Consider the following 6,494-nt stretch of genomic DNA (forward strand, 5'->3'; position numbering starts at 1 on the left):
GAGCTGAGCTATCCTTTGAGTTAGAAAGTTTTTCTAACCTAAATTTCCCTTGCTGCAAATGAAGTCGATGATTTCTTGTTGTGTCTTTGGTGGACACAGAGAACAACCAATCACTGTCCTCTTTAGAACAGCCCTTAACATATTTGAAGACTGTAAGCAGCTCTCCTGCAGTCTTCTTTTCTCAAGAGGAAACATACCCAGTTTTTTTTAACTTTTCCTCAAAGACAGGTTCTCTAAACTGTTTGTCATTTTTCTTGCCCTGTTCTGGACTTTCACCAAGTGTTCAGCACAGAGTTGGACACAGTACTCCTGCTGAGGCCTCACCAGTGCTGAGTTGAGCAGGACACTTATCTCCTGTGTTTTACTTATGACACTCTTCTTAATATGCCCAAGAATATTAGCCTTTTTCATCGCTGTATCACATTGTTGGCTCATTTTCAAGTTGTGATCCACTGTGACCCCCAGATCCTGTTCAACAGTATTGCCACCTAGCCAGTTATTCACCGTTCTGTAGTTGCACATTTGATTTTTTCCTTCCTCAGTGCAGTCCTTTACACTTGTCTTTATTTAATTTCATCTTGTTGATTTCAGACCAATTCTCCAGTTTGTCAAGCTCATTTTGAATTCTAATTTTGTCTTCCAAAGGGCTTGCAACCCTTCCCAGCTTGGTGTCATCCACACATTTTACAGCCATACTCTCCACTCCATTATCCAGGTCATTAATGAAAACATTGAGTAGTACCAGACACAGAACTGACCCCATGCGGGACCTCACTAGATTCATCCTCCCAGTCTGAAAGAGAACCATGGTATTCACCTTATAGCAATTTCATCTAGACCACATTTCCCTAGTCTTCTTATGAGAATCTCACGTGGGACTGTCAAAAGCCTTAATAAAATGAAGATATATCACATCTACAACTTCCTCACTGTACACTCTAGGCCAGTAACTCTGTCAAAGAAGGAAATTTGGTTGCTTTGGCATGATTTATCTTGACAAACCCATGCTGGCTATTCCTTATAACCCTGTTATCCTCTAGTACTTACAAACCAATTATTTAATAATTTGTTCCAGTATCTTTCCAGGTATTGAAGTTAGGCTGCCTGGTCTATAATCCCTGGGTCCTCTTTGTTCCCCTTTGTAGAAATAGATACTATGCCTGCCCTTCGCCAGTCCTTTGGGACCTCACCCATCCTCCATGAGCTCTCAAAGATAAATTAGTGAATCCAAGATTGCTTCAGCTAGTGCCTGAAGTATCTGAGAGTGAATTCCATAGGTCCTGCCAACTTGAATAGATGTACTTTAGCTAAATATTTAACCTGCTCTTCCTTATTTTGGCCTGCATTCCTTTCCCCTTTTTGTTAACATTAATTGTACTGAGTATCTGGTCACCATTAACCTTTTTAGTGAAGACTGAAGCAAAACAGGGAGTAAAGACCTCAGCCTTTTTGATGTCATCTGTTATTAGCTCTCCTTCCCCACTAAGTAGTAGGCCTACACTCTGCATCTTCCTCTTGCTCCCAATGTGTTTCTAGAACCTCTTCTTATTACCTTTTATGTCTAAGGCCCTGCAAAAATTGCATTGCTTGGGGGTTGTTTTTTTAAATCACAACAGGGTTATGGGTGAGTGTGAATTTCATGCAATATGCACAGCTGCCCAAGTCCCTGCATCCCCACACTGCTGTATTTCTTCCAACAGCTGGGAGGCGGAAACAGTCATATACACTTCCACCTCCCCACTGAAGCCTCAGGTGCTCATGCAGGGTTCGCAAGCTGGTCCCATTCCAGAGAGGGACATGAAGGTGGCAGGTCAGTCCAACCCCGGGAGTAGTGAGGTGGTGGCCTGTGGGGATGTCTCACCTCATGATGCTGGCAATCTGGCCTGGGGCAGGGATGGGGGAGAGGGCCCTGCCCTGCTGGGAGAATCGGGGATGTGTGAGGTGCCATGTCCTGGTGTGGGGGATCAGGGTGAGACCAGGTTCTGCTGCTTGGAGCATGATCAGTTGTGTGAAGGGGGAGATGTCTATTCCATCCCCCAGCACTGATCCCCGTGCCAGGGCAGGGCCTCCTCACACCAAGATCCCCCTGCCAGGGGAGGACCCCCTCACACCCCTGCTCCTGCTCCAAGTGGTAGATCCCAATCTCTCCTCCTCGCCAGCTGGTGCTGCAGTGTCTCCCCCGGAGTCTGTCAGGGGTCACTATAGGTCAGGCCAGCCAGGGCTCCACATTGGCAGTGCCACCCCCACTCTCCCTGCCGGCTGACCAGACAGGAAACAACATTGACAGCTTGGGCTGGAGCTGAGGATGGAGCGATCCGAGCCCCAATCCTTGCCCTTACTCCCCCACGAGCAGCCAAATTAGCCCAATACCATGATTTTTTTCAACAGCCCTGCTTCTGCCTCCCCACTTCTGGAAACACCACTATCTTGGACTAATTTCACTGTTTCTGTGAATGCCTGATTTACATAAGGCCTTATTTGTGTCCCTTGCTAGGAGTAACTCATTCTGTGCCTTAGCCTTTCTGCTTTTGTCCCTGCCTGCGGGTGCCAGTCTTTTGTGCTAATTCTTAGCAATTCACCCACGTTTCCACTTTTTGTCAGATTCTCTTTTGATTTGCAGGTCATTAAAGAGCTCCTGATGGAGCCAGGTTGGCCTTTCCTTCGCATCAGACTAGTTTGCTGTTGTGCCTTTACCTTTGTCTCTCTGAGAAACTCCCAGCTCTCCTGAACTCCTGTTTCTCTTCAATTTTCTTCCCCTGGGACCTTAGCTCCCAGTTCTGAGTTTGGTGAAGTTGGCTTTTTTGAAGCCTGTTGTCCTGATTCTGCTGCTCTGACTCCTTCCTTTCCTTAGAGTCATGAAATGGTATTTCAGGATCGCTTTCACCCAGATTTGCAAGTGATCCCTCCTACTGGTCACAATCCCATCTCCAGGGGCAGGTTACTTCCACTTTCTGAAACAGACATTGTCCCCAACAGTTCCAATAATTTATTGGCCCATTTTGTGCTTTGCTGCATTACTTTTTCACCAGCTGGCTGGGCGGCTGAAGTCTCCAATACCTACCCAGGTCTCATGTCTTGGATATTGCTGGTGTTTGTTCTAGAAATGCCTCATGGAACTCCTTCTCCTTTTTCATTAGTGGTCTATAGTAGACCCCTACTATGGGGGAACAGGACCTTTTCGGAGCACACGAATCCATCTCTGAAGAGTCCTGAGGTTGGAGAGTGATGGTAGTCCAGACTCCTGGATTTCATTAATTTAGCCTGTGAGCTATGTGAGACTGGACTGTTTCTCATTGTGTGTCTGTGCAGCACCCAGCATGACAGGAGCCTGATATCGATTGGGATCTGTGCAGTACCCACCCTGAGGCGGGCCCTGATCTTGGTTGGGGTCTGCAGCACTGGCTCAACAGGGGCCCTTGATCTTGGTTGCGGGTCTGTGCCGTGCCCCTCAAAAAGGGTGCCCTTGATCTTGGGGCAGCACCTGGCATGATGGGGCCCCAGTCTTGGTCAGGATCTGTGGAGACTCCTCTGGGTCATGTTCCCCATTGTGTGGTGCCCGTGCTGGGTTGGGGCAGGAGACACCTGGGAATTGGGGAGCAGAGTTTATTTATCTTTATTGCATTTATGACATGTCACAATGTCAGGAGCAGCAGGGTGTGGGTGGTTAGTGCCAGGCCAGCTGAGGAGACTGGAAGGGGGGGCTGGTTGCATACAGAAACATGACATTATTGGGCCCATCAGATCAGAACCACAACAGCATTGTGATATGTGTCCACAGATACCCACAGACGCTAGACAACCCTCCCACAAAGTGACACAAAACACACACACACCCCCGATTCACAGTTCAGACAAACTCCTCCCATGCGGACACACCCACTGCCTCGTCCCCACAATAACCTCACCCCAAACTCTTCTGTTAATAGACATATGCCCTTCCCCAGGCACAGACAGAGCTGCCTTCCTAAGCAGTGCCCACTCATACCATGGCTGCATGTAGCTCTGCTCCTGTGCCACACTGAGCCTTGGGCTTGGGTGGTGCTGGCGTGCGCCTCTGCCTGTGGAGGGCCAGGGATCCATGCAGAACAGGGTAGTTGTTACAAATCAAAAACCTTCCCCTCAGTGCTGGATCTTCAAGGCAAATGTCTCAGTTTTTCAGAAGAGCAAAGCCACAGGGGGTCTGTCTGCTCCAGATCCGCCCAGTCCGTGAGCCTGTCCAGTGCACATCTGACACCAGTGCTCAGGATCCGGGGAAGGTGGGGCCTGGGCCGGCCTGACCTGAGCAGTTTTCTTCTTTGAAAACAGTTCTTTGTTGCTCTTAGATCTTCATGATAAAATCTCTGTTACACAATAAATAGGATTGAGGGGCACTCCTAGAGAGTGTGTGTGGTGGTGGGGGGAATGAGGGCTGGGATAGCAGGGAGCTGTGGGTTGGGATTGAGGGGCCCTGACAGAGCTGGGGCTGGGGCTGGGGGGCACGGAGCCCAGGACTGGGATAGCAGGGGGCTGTTGGTCAGGATTGAGGGCATTGGTAGAGCTGGGGGTCGGGGTTGAGTGGCACCGACAGAGCTGCTGGGGGGGAGTCCAGAGCTTCACTGGGGGGGCTGATCAGACCTCTCTTGCCCCGGGAAAGGCTGGTGGAGACAACCACCCCCAGTGGACAGGGCTGGGAGCCAACAGCTAGGCCCAGAGCCCCCTCCTTTGGCAAGCAGAGGCGGATGGGGGGACAGTTGCCATGGAGATGTTGACTCTGGCTCAGCCCTGGCCCTGCCCCGTGTAGCTGCAGGTGTCTGTGCAGGTCGCTGCGGCGCCTGAACTGCCTGGAGCAGTGGATGCAGCCGAAGTCAGCCCGGTGAGAGTCGGGCCCGGTGCCCGGCTCAGGGCTCTGGTTCTCCTTGGCTGCCCCCTGCCCGCGGGGTTTGTGCCAGCGCCGGTGGGAGGCCAGATTGGCCGGGCAGCCGAAGGCCTTGGGGCACTGAGGGCAGCGGTACTCCACGCGGGCCAGGCCGGAGCAGCCATGCTGGGCCAGCGAGGGCGGGTCGCTGTAGGCCTGGCGGCACAGCTGGCACACAATGGCTCCCCGTCTCGAGGAGGAGGGGGAGGCTGCTGGCAGCAGGGGATTCTGGGGCAGGGGGCAGGATGCTGGAGTCCAGCTTACACCAGGGGTGCTCCCCTGGGTGGGGGGCAGTGATATGGGGCAGCCTGGAGGCCAGGGTTTGGCACCAGGAGGCTCAGCTGAGGGGGCTCGGATCCGGTAGGAGGCTGGGCCTGCCTTATGGGTTCTCTTCACCAGGAAACCACGGGGCATTGTGGGTGCTGGGGGCTCTCTTGACCTGTTTGGATCTTGGTGCCAGGTCTGGGGGCTCCCTCAGTCTGTAAGAACTTCACTGTTGTCAGCCCTGGGGGCTCTCACGGCCGGCCTCGCCCTTGGTTCTGGGGGCTCCCTCAGCCCATCCACACCTCAGTGCCTATTCTGGGGGCTCGCTCGGCCTGTCCGCACCTCTCTGCTGGTTCCAGGGGCTCCCTCCACCCATCTGCACCTCAGTGCCAGTTCTGGGGGCTCCCTCAACCCGTCCGCACCTCGGTGTCGGTTCTGGGGGCTCCCTCCGCCCGTCCGCACCTCAGTGCCGATTCCGGGGGCTCCCTCAGCCCGTCCGCACCTCAGTGCCGGTTCTGGGGGCTCCCTCAGTCTGTCCGCACCTCAGTGCCGGTTCTGGGGGCTCCCTCAGCCTGTCCCACACCTCAGTGCTGGTTCTGGTGGCTCCCTCGGACCATCTGCACCTCAGTGCTGGTTCTGGTGGCTCCCTCAGCCCGTCCGCACCTCAGTCCCGGTACTGGGGGCTCCCTCAGCCCGTCCGTACCTCGGTGCCGGTTCTGGGGGCTCCCTCCACCCGTCCGCACATCAGTCCCAGTTCTGGGGGCTCCCTCAGCCCGTCCGTAGCTCAGTGCCGGTTCTGGGGGCTCCCTCTGCCCGTCCACACCTCAGTGCCGGTTCTGGGGGCTCCCTCAGCCCGTCTGTACCTCGGTGCCAGTTCTGGGGGCTCCCTCCGCCTGTCCGCACCTCAGTGCCGGTTCTGGGGGCTCCCTCAGCCCGTCCGTACCTCAGTGCCGGTTCTGGGGGCTCCCTCAGCCCGTCCGTAGCTCGGTGCCGGTTCTGGGGGCTCCCTCTGCCCGTCCACACCTCAGTGCCGGTTCTGGGGGCTCCCTCTGCCCGTCCACACCTCAGTGCCGGTTCTGGGGGCTCCCTCAGCCCGTCCGTAGCTCGGTGCCGGTTCTGGGGGCTCCCTCAGCCCGTCCGTAGCTCGCCCTCTGCCCGTCCACACCTCAGTGCCGGTTCTGGGGGCTCCCTCTGCCCGTCCACACCTCAGTGCCGGTTCTGGGGGCTCCCTCAGCCCGTCCGTAGCTCGGTGCCGGTTCTGGGGGCTCCCTCTGCCCGTCCACACCTCGGTGCCGGTTCTGGGGGCTCCCTCAGCCCGTCCGTAGCTCGGTGCCGG

This window comes from Gopherus flavomarginatus, chromosome 6 (assembly GCF_025201925.1).
Source record: "Gopherus flavomarginatus isolate rGopFla2 chromosome 6, rGopFla2.mat.asm, whole genome shotgun sequence".
In the NCBI taxonomy this organism is placed as follows: domain Eukaryota; kingdom Metazoa; phylum Chordata; order Testudines; family Testudinidae; genus Gopherus; species Gopherus flavomarginatus.